The sequence below is a fragment of the Scyliorhinus canicula genome, chromosome 2, assembly GCF_902713615.1.
Source record: "Scyliorhinus canicula chromosome 2, sScyCan1.1, whole genome shotgun sequence".
NCBI lineage: Eukaryota > Metazoa > Chordata > Chondrichthyes > Carcharhiniformes > Scyliorhinidae > Scyliorhinus > Scyliorhinus canicula.
In genome coordinates, this window is record NC_052147.1 from 79,821,448 (window position 1) to 79,838,278 (window position 16,831).

Here is a 16,831-nt window from a genome sequence, read left to right on the forward strand (position 1 = left end):
AGAGCACTCAACCCAAGCCAACTCCTAATACATCTTTAAATTGCAAAATGTTAACGGATAGCCCCTTAACCTAACCTACACATCTTTAATAATAATCCTTATTGTCACAAGTAGGCTTACATTAACACTGCAATGAAGTTACTGTGAAAATCCCCTAGTCGCCACATTCCAGCGCCTGTTTGGGTACACAGAGGGAGAATTCAGAATGTCCAATTCACCTAACAGCACGTCTTTCGGGACTTGTGGGAGGAAACTGGAGCACCCGGAGGAAACCCACGCAGACAGGGGAGAACGTGCAGACTCCACACAGACAGTGACCCAAGGCGGGAATCGAACCTGGGAGCTTGGCGTTGTAAGCTACAGAACTAACCACTGTGTTTAGACACAAAGGGGCAATTTATCATGGCCAATCCACCTAATCTGCACATCTTTGAACTCTGGGAGGTAACAGGAGCAGCTGGAGGAAACTCAAGCAGACAATGGGAGAATGTGCAAACTCCACAGTCACCCAAGGGCCCTGCTGCAGTAAGGCAGCAGTGCTAACCACTGTAACAGTTCATAATTGCTAAAAGTGTGTGTTTATGGTCTAAATGCAAAGAACAACAGTGTGTAGTGTTTTGATTACCTATTTTTTTTAATGAGGACTGTTGTCAGAATCTAGTTTATACCAAGTAGAATTTCTAGAAAAGAAAATACTTTTCAGATGAAATGAGTTGCAAAATGTTAACGGATAGCAAAGCTGCTTCTATAATATAGCATAATTAGATGTGGTTTTGCGCTCACAATACCAGTTCCAACAATTTACTAATCACACTTATTACTTCTCGCTTCCAACTTTGAACTTTGCCACAGAAAAATAGAAGGACAAGATAAATTGAATCAGTTTTGTTATAATATTTTCAGTTTGCTTTTGAAAGATCAGCTCAAGATCATACCTATTCTCTAGACAATGGTATGGGGGAATTAGAGAAAATTGAATATTGAAAGGAGAATTCCTTGAAATAATGGTTTAATTTAAATGGACACTCAAGTGTAAACACACAGCGTGGAGAGGTTCTTTGTAGCTGTGGTGAAATAATTTATACATTTGTAAAGAAAATGTTTATAAATTGACTACATTGCATCATACCCAAATGAAACTTTGTCAAAATCTTTAATTATAATAAGAGTTGATTCAATGATCACATCTTGACTGCAAAAATCAAAAATGAAACATCAAATAGCCTTTAAAGTTATCCTAAAGTCAGTTTGGATGCATTTATAAACCTAGGTTTTTGTCTAAGGCAGACATTTCATAAAGAGATCTTATTCTCAAATCTAAAGGACAAATCCTTCTGACTATTTTTCCTCTGTAGCCATGTTTGCACTTCATAATTCCATCTTTTTAAAATTTGTTTCAAGTGTTGGGGAATAAGAAGGGGAAATTAAGTATTATTGTTTCGCATAGATATACTGTAAAAACATTTAAATAAAATCCTTGAACCTTTACTGTGTAACCAACAAAGTGAATCAAGTTTAAATGCATATCATTCTTTTACTGGACACGCCTGAATACTAATGATTATATGTTTATAAATAAGAGCCTTGAACATGTCCATGTTGTCATTCTCATAATAGCTTGTAATATTTTCCAAGTAGGAAACATTTGAAATACAATGCTTATGAAATTTGAACACAGTTTGCACAAGAGAAGAATGAATCAGACATCTCACAAAGTATCCATTCATTGAAGTGAATTTGCTTTTTTGCTCAGATGTGAAATTGTTCTTGATCTGTGTCAATGATATGAGCACCAGGTAGAATGGCAGATAATTTTGTAAAGCCACAACAATGATGTTTATAGTGTGCTTCAGTTGTTCTGGTCCTCATAAACACTGATAACTTTAAAAAAGATATTTAAATTACCAGGGACTGACTGGAAGGGTCACGCAAGATTTCAAGTTTTTTCAGATTTTTACTGTAAATAAAAAAACTAAAATCAACATCATCTAAAAACCATATAGAAGGCAACTTGAACTCTAAACTACAGAAAAGATCCACCTTTTAACTTCTAAAATGAATGAAGATCCCCCTTCTTGGTTACATTTTATTCTACCCTTTAAGTAGGCATTTTATTCTCTAGGAACCAGTTCAAAGCTGGCTTGTTTCCTTATTTCCCTTTCAGCCAGGTAACTTCTGATCTGAGAATTGACTTTCACAGAACTTGATCTCTTCAATCTCTTCATTCTGTGTTGCTAGAAACAAAGACTGACAGCCTCTCTCTCTCTGCTCCCTCTCTAACTCTTGGAGACTGACCTGTCTTTGAGGTTCAGGGATGTCTTGAAAAACCTGCAGACCAAAACTACAATGGGTTGTTATGGACTCACTCTCTGAAAATCTATCTCCATGACAATGTGAGGCTCAAGGGCCTTGTATCCAGGAAGAAATGTTCAATAGCTATTCTCATAGCCCTCAATTCCATTCTCTCAGCAATCTGTTAGTTGACTTGGAGGGGCCATGAAAGTTATGAGGTGGTACTGGGGGTGGGGGGGGGGTGGCATGAAGGGGCCATAGAGGATGACATGGGTGATGGTGGGGTTTGAAAGGGAAAGGTTAGAGAGCCTAAAAGTTTCTAAAACAACTGGTACGAAGTTCTGGGTTGGCAAGGCCTATTATACCCCACCATGCCTGCCTGTAGCAAAAAGTAGGTCTAACGGTCTGTTTAAACCTAGGTGGGACTGCTGAGTTGGAAAATTTCTCAACTTGAGCTACCCACCTCAGCAGCAAAAATCTGGCCCTAACAGTCTATTCACTGTCACCAAACCTGCTCTGGTCATTATTTACAAGTGTGAACATCTTGCACTTTCCTCTTAGTAAATCAATCTGGGCCTTACTGCCCCCAATGCAGCCAAGCCACCCGGACTTCTTGTCAAGCAGGATTCAGAGCAGGTCACAAGATCTCCTTCATTATTACATTTTACCTCAATCTGACAGTCCCAAAACACGGCAAGCTTACAATTTGTAACATAGTATCTATTAAATGAAAGCACAGCCTTCTGCTTAGATGATTCAGTTTTATTAAACATACAAATGAATATAAGGCAAGCAGAAAACAAACCATGTTACATTAAAACATCCTACATTATAAAGGGTTAATATGATGTCATTGGCTTTTGGACTGAAGCAATGTTAAATTGAGGCTTAGTGTCCAAGGTTAGTTGGAGTCTGGCAGTACCACTGTGCTAAATGGGACAGACTTCAAACAGATCCAGCAACTCAAGACTGGGCATCCATGAGACGCTATACGCCAACAGCAGCAGCAGAATTGTATTCAACTGAAATATGCAGCTGGCATATCCCACACTTTACCATTACCAGAGATCAACACTGGCCAGGCCCGGGGCGCCATGTGCTAGGGGGCGCCAGACTCGGGTCCCGCGCATGCGCAGTTGGGCCGGCGCCAACCAGCGCATGCGCGGTGGCCGCACTCCCCCAGTGTGGCCGCACTCCCCCAGGGCGCCCCCCCCCCCCGGTCCGTCCCCTCGGTCCGCCCCCCCGCTCGGTCCGCTCCCCCCCCCGCCTCGGGTCCGTCCCCCCGCCCCCCCCCTCGGGTCCGCCCGCCCCGCCCCCCCCTCGGGTCCGCCCGCCCCGCCCCCCCCTCGGGTCCGTCCGCCCCGCCCCCCCCTCGGGTCCCCCCCCGGGTCCGCCCTCCCCTCGGGTCCCCCCCCCCGGGTCCGCCCCCCCCTCGGCCCCGCCCCCCCTCCCCCCCCCCCCCCCCCCCCCAAAGGGCGCCGAAGTTCAGCTTGCCCGGGGCGCCAGCAACCCTAGGGCCGGCGCTGACACTGGCTCAATGAAGATTGCAGGACAACATGCCAGGAGCAACACTAGGCATACCAAAAAATGAGGTGACAACCTGAAGCTGCAACACAGGACTACTTGTGTATCAAACAGCATAAGCAGCAAGTAATAATCAGAGCTAAGCGATTCCACAACAAGCGCATCAGATCTAAGCTCTGCAGTCCTGCCACATCCAGCCGTGAATGGCAGCGGACAATTAAACAACTCACTGGAGGAGGAGGCTCCACAAATATCCCCATCCTCAATAATGGAGGAGCCCAGCACATATGTACAAAAGACAAGGCTGAGGCATTCGCAACAATCTTCAGCGAGAAGTGCCGAGTGGATGATCCATCTCGATCTCCTCTGGAGGTCCCCAGCATCACAAATATCAGTCTTCAGCCAATACAATTCACGCCAAGTGATATCAAGAAACGGCTGAAGATCCTGATAATATTCCGACAATAGTACTGAAGACTTGTGCTCCAGAACTTGCCAGACCCCTGGCCAAGCTGTTCCAGCACAGTTGCAACAGGGAGCTTAGGTGGGGTTACGGGGATAGGGCAGGGGAAGGGTGCTCTTTCAGAGGGTCAGTGCAAACCCAATGTGTCTAATGGCCTCCTTCTGCACTGCAGGGATTCTATGATTTCATGAGCACTGGCATCTACACGCAATATGTAAAATTATCCAAGTATGTCCTGCACAGAAGAAACAGGACAAATCCAACCCAACCAATTACCACATTATCAGTCTACTCTCCATCATCACCAAAGTGATGGAAGGAGTCATCAACAGTGCTATCAAGCGGCACTTACTCAGCCTGTTCATGGACGCTCAGTTTGGGTTCTGAATGGTCATTCAAGTTCTCCCCGTGTCTGGTTGGGTTCCTCCGGCTGCTCCAATTTCCTCCCACAAGTCCTGAAATATGTGCTTGTTAGGTGAATTGGACATTCCGAATCCTCCCTCAGTGTACCCAAACAGGTGCCGGAGTGTGGCGACTAGGGGGGTTTCACAGTAACTTCATCACAGTGTTACTCTAAGGTTACTTGTGCCACTAATAAAGATTATTATTATGAAAAAGTCTGAAAAGTGTTAAGCATGGCAGGGCAGCGCGGTTGCATGGAATGTGCATCCTGTAGCACGTGGGAGTTTGGGCTATTTTAGATCCAGTGCTGCGCATGAGAAAGGGCTAATAAATAAATAATTTCATTGTAAAGGAGCATTTAGGGAAAGGTGATCATAATATGTTGGAATTTTACATTAAGTTTGAAAATGGTGCAGTTCAATGCAAAATTAGTGTCTTAAATCTAAATGAAGGAAACTACGCAAGTATGAGGGACAGTTGGTGGTAGTAGATTGGGAAACTACATTAATCGGTATGATGGCAGATAGGCAAGGCTTAAAGCATTTTAAGATTTAAGACATTGTTCACAATAAATTTACATTCTTTGAGACAGAAAAATCCAACATGAAAACTAATCCAACAGGAAAAATTAAATAATAAAAAATCAAAGGAGGAGACTTATAAGGTTGCCAAAAAATAGTAAGACTGAGGATTGGGAGCATTTTAAAATTCAGCAAAGAGGGTCCAAAAAACTGATAAAGAAAGGGAAAATAGAATGTGATGGTAAACTAGTGAAAAACATAAAATGGGCTGTTGAAGTTTCAATGGATATGTAAAAAGGAAAAGATTAGCCAAGACATGTAGGCCCAATACAGGCAGACACAGGAGAATTTTTAATAGGCAATAAGGAAATGGAAGAGAAGCTAAACAGATTCTTTGTCTCTCTTTATGGAGTAAGATACAAAAAACCTCGCAGAAATACAAGTTGAAGATCCCAGCCACTTGAGAAGCCATGGATCAGTTAGGTGTGTAAGGTAAGTGGGTAGGATAAGGGTTGGGGGGTGTCAGGTGGTCAGTGGGAGATAGATGAATCAGGTGGCATCAGGTGGTCAGTGCGGGGATGGGGGGTGGGGTCAGGTGGTTAGTGGAGGGATTGGGTTGTCATCCGGGGAGTATTCTAGGCCTGGGGGAATGGAAAATAGTTGGGTTTCAGGCGTGAGTGAGTGGGTAATCATGGGGTCAGAAAGGTAGTCAGGGGGTATAGCTCGGAAGGTGGTCAGGAGGGGCTGTGTGAGTAATAGTAACTTTGGAAGGGTGGTTGGGATAGTGCGGAGTGGTAGGGAAGTCGTCGGGGAGGAATTGTGGGGTAGTCGGGGGATCAGGTAAACAGTCAGGGTGAGGGGGCAGTCGTGGGTTCAGGAGGGTAGTCGGGAGGGTAGTTCGGGATGTGAGGTGCGACAGGGTGTTGAGGGTAGTTGGGGGATGGTGTGGAGTCAGGGGGTCCTATGGGGGTGTGGGGGAATGAGGAGTCGGGGAGTGGGAATCAATATTATAGTTACCCAGGAGTTGGAAGTGGTTTTCATTCATCTAACATTTCTGGTACGACTTTCATAATCATCCGAAGTGTCCAATTTAAATCAGTTTCACATGGTTCCCAGTGCAGGGTAACTGCCATGCAGTCCTTGCGTGATGATTGCTGGGAAGTCCCCCAGCTTATCTCCCAGATCCGATCCTCCTGAGATTGGACATTGTGGGTCGATATTTGGCAAACACGTTTTGAGTTTTAAAGGATATAACTAGCAGAATAGATAAGGGGGGAACCAGTGGATGTGGTGTACTTGCATTCTCAGAAGGCTTTCAATAAGGTGCCACAAAAGAGGACCACTAAAGAAAGCCAAGGCATGAAAGAATATTGGCAAGCAACTTAAAGGTCAATCGAGAGGTTTTGTCAATAATTTTTTTCATATAAATTTAGAGTAGGCAATTATTTTTCTTTGCCAATTAAGGGGCAATTTAGTGTGGCCAATCCACCAGCACATCTTTGGGTTGTGGGGGTGAAACCCACGCAGACATGGGGAGAATGTGCAAACTCCACATGGAAAGTGACCAAGACCGGGATTCGAACCAGGGTCCTCAGCGCCGCAGTCCCAGTGCTAACCACTGCACCTCATGCTGCCCCATTTTGTCAATAAATTAAGAGTAAGAGGGTAATTAAGGAAAGAATAGGATCCATAAAAGAACAAAAGGTAACCTATGTATAGAGGCAGAGGGTTTTGGTATTGTTCTTAAACATTGGGCGGGATTCTCCGTTTTAGCAGCAGAGTGTTGACGCCATCGTAAACACTGGAGCGTTTTGCGACAGTGTCATCTGGCCACTAGGAGCAGTAATCCCCCAACCTACAGGGGGCAGCACGGTAGTGGAGCGCTTCACGCTGGTCCGTGCATGCAAGTGGGTTTGCGTCTCTGCACTCCACGCAACATGGCGGAGACCTACAGGGGCCTGGCGTGGAGGAGCATAGACCCCCCCCCCATGCGGAATTAGCCCGCCCGCCAATCGGTAGCCCCCGATTGCGGGCCTGGCCACCGTGGAGGCTCCCCCCCGGAGTCGGATGCCCCCCCTCCAGGACAGCCCCCGCAGCCAGAATGCCCAGGCCCCGCCGGATAGGACCACACACGAAGGACGCCGGCGAGATTCGGCCGGCACTCGGCCTGTCGAGCGCGGAGAATCGGTGGCCCAGCGTCGTGGCGGGATTCACACACCCACCCACCGATTCTCCGACAAGGCGCAGGATCGGAGAATCCGCCCATTGTGTCTGTCTTCATAAGAAGGGGGAAATACAGACATTGTAGTTAAGGAAGAGGTGTGTGAAGTATTGGATGTTAGAAACATTGGGAGGGAGAAAGAATTAAGGGGGTTAGCATCTTTGTAAGTGTGGAAAATACCAGGGCCGGATAAAATGTACCCCAGGCTTTTAAAAGAAGTCAGGGAGGAAATAGCGGACGGTCTAACCTTCGTTTTCCAATCCTCATTGGATACAGGTGTGGTGCTGGAAGATTAGAGGACAGCTAATATTGTACTTTTGTTTAAAAGGATGCGAGGGATAGACCTGCCTCTGACCTCCAGCAGCTCAGTGACTGTGTCTAGGGTCTCTCTGTGCCAGGGTGCCGTGCTCAACTTCTATGTTTCTTCGCCTGAAGGGCTATGTGCTCTTCTCTAGCACATAGTTCTTTCTGGCAGATGGGTGCACAAGTCAGTAGGTGAGACTAGGAGACCCACCCTCCTACTCCCTTGGACTAAAATAAGACTACTGGAATTAGTTTTGTACCTCTTCAAAGCAAATTCCACAGGGTACCCTACTTTTCCATAGCCCCCTGGCTATCCAACAAAGTCTGCTCTTACCAGGTCTAATTTGCACATTTTGGATTCCACATGCTTAGGCTGCCAAAAGTGGAGACATCTGATCATTTAAATGGCCAGCTGCATGCGTGAAACATGCCCATTCCCGCAAAAATGTGAAGTGCTGTGTTTGGGGATGGGACTTATTATTTTTGGGCAGTTCCACTATAATCGCTACAACGTTCCACTATTTTTGCATACTCAGCACACTTATTTTCCTCCACCTCTCCAACCACTCCGCCAGGGTCCTCATCTGATGCCAATGTGCCAGTGACCACAGCTGCCCAGGCCGGGATACAGAGGCTCCAGTCCGAAGTAAGTACTCAATGGGTGCCTGCATAATGAGGCAGGTCACCATACTCCTTCTTGCCATTTAGATCGAGAAGTGAGCAGCCTGCCTCCACATCCTCCGAGTTAACAAGAGGAATGTGTGAGAGCGATGGGCATTATCTCGCCAGGAGCACTAATGAGTTTACTATAGTTACACTTTTCACATTGTATAGAGCACATTTGAGCACTTGAGAAGTACTCCATTGTGACAAAAATCTACGGCAATGTATGTTATCAGTTAAAAGAGCAAAACGTAATTTCTTTTATAAACTCAGGTTGTAAAGGTTAGAATCGTAAGTTATGGAATACAATCATGGGACTTCCGGTGGCGGCAATATGGAGCTAAGCCGCACGTTCGGCAGCTCCCGCTAATTTAGGACTTTTGGGCTCTTTTAAGAGTCCACAACACCGTTTTTTTCAACTTTCCCCGGGGGGGGGGGGGGGGGGGGGGGGGGGACACAGCCAGCGTGCCCAGCAGCCGGTGGATGGACTGGACTCGCAGTGGAGCGGTCCAAAGGTCGATTATTCCACAGAGAAAGGCGAGAGGCAGGAAAAACAAAATGGCGGCGGGCGGGGAAGCAGCGTGGCAGCAGTGGGCGCGGGAGCAGCAGGAGCTGCTTCAGCGCTCCTTCAGACAGCTCAAAGCTGAGATTTTGGAGCCATTTAAGGCCTTGGTGGACAAGCTGGCAGCGACTCAGAAGGCCCAGGCCGTGGAGATTCGGGAGCTGCAGCACAAGGTCTCAGAGAATGAGGATGAGCTTCTGGGCCTGGCAGTGAAAGTGGAGACACACGAGGGACTGCATAAGAAATGGCAAGAAGGGCAGCACGGTGGCCTAGTGGTTAGCACAGCTGCCTCCCGGCGCTGAGGTCCCAGGTTCGATCCCGGCTCTGGGTCACTGTCCGTGTGGAGTTTGCACGTTCTCCCCGTGTCTGCGTGGGTTTCGCCCCCACAACATAAAATGTGCAGAGTAGGTGGATTGGCCACGCTAAATTGCCCCTTAATTGGAAAAAATAATTGGGTAATCTAAATTTATTAAAAAAAAGAAATGGCAAGATAGGATGGAGGAGATGGAGAACCGCTCCCGCCGGAAGAATCTGCGGATTCTGGGCCTTGCAGAGGGGCTAGAGGGCTCGGATCTGGCAGCCTACGTGGTCCTCATGCTACACATGTTGATGAGTGCGGGGTCATTTAACGGGCCCCTGGAGCTGGAGGGCACCTACCGAGTGTCACAGCGGAAACCTAAACCGAACGAGCCGCCCAGGGTGGTGCTGGTCCGTTTTCTCCGCATGGTTGACCGGGAGTGCGTGTTGAGGTGGCGAAGGAGAGGAGCAGCAGGTGGGAGAACACGGACGTTCGGATCTTTCAGGAGTGGAGCGCGGAGGTGGCGAAGAGAAGAGCTGGCTTCAACCAAGTGAAGGGAGTGTTTCATAGGAAGGGGGTAAAGTTTGGCCTTCTACAGCCGGCTCGCATCTGGGTCACGCACAAGGACCGCCAGCTCTATTTTGACTCTCCGGAGGAGGCCTGGACTTTTGTCCAGACAGAGAACTTGGACTCAAACTGAGGATTGGGGGGGCCGAAGAGAAATGTACTTTGCTTGAAGGCTTTGCCTTCCTGGGTATCCTTTTGCCGATTTTGGCTGTGTTTACTAATGGTAGTTTCATGTTTGTTTTTGCTGTTTTTGCTATTTTGGCTATTGTCATCTGTGTTCTTTCGGGGTTTTTGTTTGTTTTTTTCTGGTTTTGGGGCTGTTGGTTATTTATTTTCTTTCTTTGTTTTTTCCACTGGTGGGTTGGGGAGTAGGCTGGGACCCCGATGGGTCATGTGCACGCCTCTTTCCCGCGTGTCGGGCCGAGGGGCGGGCTCGGGTTGGAAGCGGGCTTTCTTCCCGCGCAGGAGGAATTGGGGGCGGGGCCGGCACTGTTAGGGAGGGATTGGTGGCGGTGTTTCACCGGGGGGGAGGGTTATGGTTACGGCGGGAGAGGCCGGGGTCAGTAGAAGTCAGCTGACTCACGGAAGTATAATGTTGGGGGCAATGCAGCTAGGAGAGGCCCTAGCTTGGGGGGGGGAGGGGCTTGGGGGGAGGAGGCGGGGGGGTGGGGGGGGAGGGTGCCAGGTTGCTGCTGCAGGGACTGTGAGGGAAGGGATGGCGAGGGGGGGGATTGGGTGGGGGGTCTGCCACCGTGGGAAGCAGGTCTGGGGGTTTCCCTGGGAACGTGGTGGGTTGAGGAAGGGGTATGGCTGACAGGCGCAGAGGGAAGGGGACGGCCCCCCGGGTTCGGTTGGTTACATGGAATGTGAGGGGGCTGAATGGTCCAGTGAAGTGGTCTCGGATGTTGGCTCACTTGAGGGGGCTGGGAGCGGATGTGGCTATGCTCCAGGAGACGCACCTCAGGGTTACGGATCAGGTGAGGTTACGAAAAAGTTGGGTGGGACAGGTGTTCCACTCGGGGCTTGATGCAAAGAACCGTGGGGTGGCAATCTTGGTGGGCAAGAGCCTATCGTTCATCGCATCCAAAGTGGTGGCAGACTCTGCAGGGCGATATGTGATGGTGAGTGGGAGACTTCAGGTCTTGGTCTTGGTCAATGTGTACGCCCCAACTGGGGCGATGCAGGCTTCATGCGGCATATGTTGGGCCTGATCCCGGACCTGGAGGCAGGAGGATTGATTATGGGTGGGGACCTTAACACGGTGCTGGATCCGGTTCTGGATCGCTCGAAGTCCAGGACGGGCAGGAGGCCGCAGCGGCCTCGGTGCTGAGGGGGTTTATGGACCAGATTTTTGGGGGGGGGGGGGGGGGGGGGGGGGTGGACCCTTGGAGATTTTTGGAACCGGGGGGTGGGGAGTTTTCCTTTTTCTCCCATGTTCATAAGGCGTACTCCCGGATTGACTTCTTCGTGCTTAGCAGGGCGTTGATCCTGAGAGTGGTGGGGGCGGAGTATTCGGCGATAGCCATCTCTGATCATGTCCCACATTCGGTAGGCTTGGAGCTGGGTGAGGGGAAGGATCAGCGACCGATGTGGAGGTTGGATGTGGGGCTGATGGCAGAAGAGGAAGTGTGTGAACGGATCCGTAGGGGTTTAGAGAGGTATTTGGAAACTAATGATAACGGGGAGGTACAGGTTGGGATGGTTTGGGAAGCACTAAAGGCAGTAGTCAGAGGGGAGTTGATATCCGTTCGGGCGCACAGGGAGAGGAGGGAGAGGGTCGAGAGGGAGAGACTGGTGGCAGAGATGGTCAGGGTGGATAGGAGTTGTGCAGACAACCCGGAGGAGGGGCTTTTGGGGAAGCGGTGCAGTTTCCAGGTGGAATTTGATGTTTTGACCACCTGGAAGGCGGAGGCGCAGTGGAGGAGGGCACAGGGGGCGGTGTACGAACACGGGGAGAAGGCGAGTCGGATGTTGGCCCACCAGCTCCGGAAGCGGGAGGCGGCTAGGGAAATTGGGGGAGCCACGGATGTAGATGGGAACCTAGTGCGGGGTGGAAAAGACATCAACGGGGTGTTCAGATCTTCTACGAGGAGCTGTACCGGGCAGTTCCTCCCGGGGAAGCAGGCGGGATGGATCGCTTTTTGGATAAGCTGGAGTTCCCAAGAGTAGGGGACGAGCGGGTGGAGGGTTTGGGGGCCCCAATTGAGCTGGAGGAGCTGGTTGCGGCATTGGGCAGCATGCAGACAGGGAAAGCGCCGGGGCCGGATGAGTTCCTGGTGGAATTTTACAAGAAATTTATAGATCTGCTGGGCCCGCTGCTGGTGAGAACCCTGAATGAGGCTAAGGAGGGGGGGGGGCTCTGTCCAGAGTGATTATTCCTTTGCTCCTGAAGCGGGACAAGGACCCCCTTCAGTACGGTTCCTATCGGCCGATTTCGCTCCTCAACGTAGATGTCAAGTTGTTGGCAAAGGTGCTGTCCAGGAGGGTGGAGGATGTGGCCCCGATGGTGATTCATGAAGATCAAACGGGGTTTGTAAAGGGGAGACAATTGAACGCCAACGTGCGGAGGCTCCTGAATGTCATGATGATGGCACCGGTGGCTGGGGAGTCAGAAATAGTGGCGTCTATGGATGCGGAGAAAGCTTTTGATAGGGTGGAGTGGAGCTACCTGTGGGAGGTGTTGCGGAGGTTTGGATTTGGCGAAGGGTTCATCAGCTGGGTGAGGTTGCTGTACAGCTCCTCGGTGGCGAGTGTAGTGACGAACGGGAGGCGGTCGGAGGACTTTCGGCTCTCCAGAGGGACAAGGCAGGGGTGCCCCCTGTCTCCCCTGCTTTTCACGTTAGCAATTGAACCCCTGGCTATGGCACTGAGGGACTCGAAGAGTTGGAGGGGGATTGTGCAGGGTTGGGGGGGGGGGGGGGAGAGAGGAACACCGGCTGTCACTATATGCGGATGATCTGCTGCTGTATGTCGCGGACCCGGTTGAGGGGCTGCCAGAGGTGCTGAAGATACTCGAGGAGTTTGGGGACTTTTCGGGATATAAGCTCAATGTGGGGAAGAGTGAGTTGTTTGTCCTGCACCCGGGGGGTCGGGAGAGAGAGATAGGGGAACTCCCATTGAAGAGGGCTGAGAAGAGTTTCAGGTATCTGGGGGTCCATGTGGCTAGGACCTGGGGAGCTATGCATAGGCTCAATTTTTCGAGGCTGGTGGGGCAGATGGAAGAGGAGTTCAGGAGGTGGGATGCGCTGCCGCTCTCGCTGGCGGGCAGGGTCCAGTCGGTTAAAATGACGGTGCTCCCGAGGTTTTTGTTCCTTTTCCAGTGCCTCCCCATGCTGATCCCGAAGGCTTTCTTCAGAAGGGTCAACAAGTCGATTTTGGGGTTTGTGTGGTCGGGGAAGGCCCCGAAAGTAAGGAGGGTATTTTTGGAGCGAAGAAGGGAGGTCGGGGGCCTGGCGCTGCCCAACCTATGTGGATATTATTGGGCAGCGAACGTGGCGATGATTCGTAGGTGGGTGACGGAAGGGGAGGGTGACGCATGGAAAAGAGTGGAGGCGGCGTCCTGTGCAGGCACGAGTCTGGAGGCTTTGGTGACGGCCCCACTCCTGCTCCCCCCGGCAAAGTACTCTTCGAGTCCGGTGGTGGTTGTGACCCTTAAAATTTGGGGACAGTGGAGGCAGCATAAGGGGGAAGTGAAGGCCTCGGTTTGGGGCCCGATACGGGGCAATCATCGTTTTGCGCCAGGGAGACTGGATGGGGGATTTGGGAGTTGGCACAGGGCGGGCATCAGACAGTTTGGGGACCACTTCCTGGACGGAAAGTTCGCGACTCTGGAGGAGCTGGTGGGGAAGTGGAACCTCCCCCCCTGGGAAAGCCTTTAGGACTTGCAGGTCAGGGACTTTGTTAAGAGGCAGGTGGCGGAGTTCCCGCAGCTGCCGCCGAGGGGGGTGCAGGATAGGGTGCTTTCGGGGACGTGGGTTGGGGAAGGGAAGATCTCGGCTATCTACCAGCTGATGCAGGAGGAAGAGGAGGCCTCAGTAGCTGAGCTCAAAGTGAAATGGGAGGAAGAGCTAGGGGAAGAGATTGAGGATGGGATGTGGTCGGACGCCCTGGAAAGGATGAATTCTTCCTCCTCTTGCGCGTGGCTCAACCTAATCCAGCTGAAGGTGCTGCATAGGGCTCATATGACGGGGGCTAGGATGAGCAGGTTTTTCGGAGGGGAGGACACGTGTGGAAGGTGCTTGGGAGGTCCAGCAAACCACACCCACATTTATATAGAACAGTACAGCACAGAACAGGCCCTTCGGCCCTCGATGTTGTGCCGAGCAATGATCACCCTACCAAAGCCAACGTATCCACCCTATACCAGTAACCCCCCCCACCCTTAACCTTATTTTTTAGGACACTAAGGGCAATTTATCATGGCCAATCCACCTAACCCGCACATCTTTGGACTGTGGGAGGAAACCGGAGCACCCGGAAGAAACCCACGTACACACGGGGAGGACGTGCAGACTCCGCACAGACAGTGACCCAGCCGGGAACTGAACCTGGGACCCTGGAGCTGTGAAGCATTTATGCTAACCACCATGCTACCGTGCTGCCCTAACATGTTTTGGGCATGTCCGGCCCTGGAGGGGTTTTGGAAGGAGGTGGCGGGGATTTTGTCGGAAGTGGTTGGGTCTAGGGTCAAGCCGGGCTGGGGGCTCGTGATCTTTGGGGTAGCTTCGGAGCCGGGAGTGCAGGAGGCGAGAGAGGCCGGCATTCTGGCCTTTGCGTCTCTAGTAGCCCGGCGTAGGATTCTGTTGCAGTGGAGAGATGCGCGGCCCCCTAGTCCGGAGACCTGGGTCAACGACATGGCCGGGTTCATTAAGTTGGTGAGGATGAAATGTGCCCTGAGGGGGTCGGTACGGGGGTTCTTTCGGTAGTGGCAGCCCTTTCTCGATTTCCTGGCGAAGGGGTAGAGAGAGATCAGTCTCTGCAGCAACCTGGGGGGTGGGGGGGGGGGGGTTTGGGGATGGTCGGGAGGTTCGATTTTGCAGCGGTGGGTTCGTTCTGTTCTTTTCTTTTTCTGTTCTTTTTTGTATAACCATTTGCTATTTGTTACTATTTATTTTGGGGGGGGGAGTTCTGCTCTAGATTCGGTGTGGAAGAACGATATGTATGTTTTAATTTGCGGGGAAAATTTGTTATTATTAGAAAACTTGAATAAAAATTATTTTTTTTAAAACTGAAATACAATCATAGGATCATAGAATTTACAGTGCAGAAGGGGGCCATTCGGCCCATCAGGTCTGCACCGCCCTTGGAAAGAGCACCCTACTAAGCCCACATCTCCACCTCATCCCTGTAACCTAGTCACCCCACCTAACCTTTTTGGACACTAAGGGCAATTTATCATGGCCAATCCACCTAACCTGCACATCTTTGGACTGTGGGAGGAAACTGGAGCACCCGGAAAAAACCCCTGCAGACATGTAGAGAACGTGCAGACTCCACACAGACAGTGATCCAAGCAAGGAATCGAACCTGGGACCCTGGAACTGTGAAGCAACAGTGCCAATCACTGCACTACCATGTGCCTGCAATTTTTGACCTTCATTGTACACTTGGGAATTAAACATTTTGACACTTTAATTAGTTGCACATGAACACTAAAACTGTGTGTGATCAGACACTCTACCAACCGAGTTCTCTACTAACCGGAATTTCTGATGTTCTCCTAATAATGTATCACTTTGCCAACCGGAAGCAATTATGGGCAGCACGGTAGCATGGTGGTTAGCATAAATGCTTCACAGCTCCAGGGTCCCAGGTTCGGTTACCGGCTGGGTCACTGTCTGTGCGGAGTCTGCACGTCCTCCCCGTGTGTGCGTGGGTTTCCTCCGGGCGCTCCGGTTTCCTCCCACAGTCCAAAGATGTGCGGGTTAGGTGGATTGGCCATGCTAAATTGCCCGTAGTGTCCTTAAAAGTAAGGTTAAGGGGGGGGGTTGTTGGGTTACGGGTATAGGGTGGATACGTGGGTTTGAGTAGGGTGATCATTGCTCGGCACAACATCGAGGGCCGAAGGGCCTGTTCTGTGCTGTACTGTTCTACGTTCTATGGAGTTAATCTGGAACCCGTACCTGTATGCTGTATTTTTTTTTATACTTTAAATGATATTTCAATGTACCACTGATGATTTGAAGTAAAAGGACTATTATTCTTTACTTCTTGAATACTACCATATTAGTTCATGTTACAAATACTGTGCTGTAATCCACTGTCAAATGGAAGTCTCCATTAACCGGCATTTTTGATTAGTTGCCACTGCCCATTCCTCAAGCGTGCCGGGTAATAAAGATTTTACGGTAATTACTTTGATGCTGTTCATCTCTAAGAGACCATTCCAGTGACTGAAAACTAAGAAGGGTATCCTATTGTGCAAGCAATAAGTTACAACACTGTAAGGGTGAAACAACTTCTGGATTTGACCCTCAAAATCTCTATTTACCAGTTCAGCCAATCATTCTAAAATTGAACTTCAGAGAACAAAAAATTATCAATTAAAGTGGCTGAAACTCCTCCAAATTATCGTTTAAGAATAGCGTAATTGCTTTCATCAAGGGAAGAATAGCTTGCCAGAATACATATGTCACTTTAGATTAGTGTTCTCTCTCCTGAAGCAATGGATGACATAGCTGAGAAAGACTAAATGCCAAGACCAATCAATTGCTTTGTGGCTCTGCCCTGAGCTGCAGTAAAATAGTCCATTTTCTGGGATCTACTGTTCATTATTATAAATGCCATCTCCTTGGTAACATAATTCCATTTTTCATAAATTCTGTTTTAAGAGTATTGTCCCAACAATTGATGTTTTTGAAGAAGAATTCTGTCAGCTTAGTACAGGATTAAATGTAATCATTTGAGAGGAGAGTCTAGTCCTAGCCTTGAAACCTTGTGTCTCTTTCACTTCATTCTTATGTCTGCCATGCCCTCTCCTAGCTCCTATCATCCTCAAGATAAAAAATCTGGCACC

The 16,831-nt window shown here is 49.6% G+C and overlaps 1 protein-coding gene across 7 annotated transcripts in view; it reads right to left on the bottom strand.

Annotated features, from left to right (window-relative positions):
- LOC119955159 (neuronal PAS domain-containing protein 3) overlaps positions 1-16,831 on the bottom strand; it is a 1,584,282-nt gene that overhangs the window by 1,135,678 nt on the left and 431,773 nt on the right. The gene's annotated exons all lie outside the window — the stretch shown is intronic.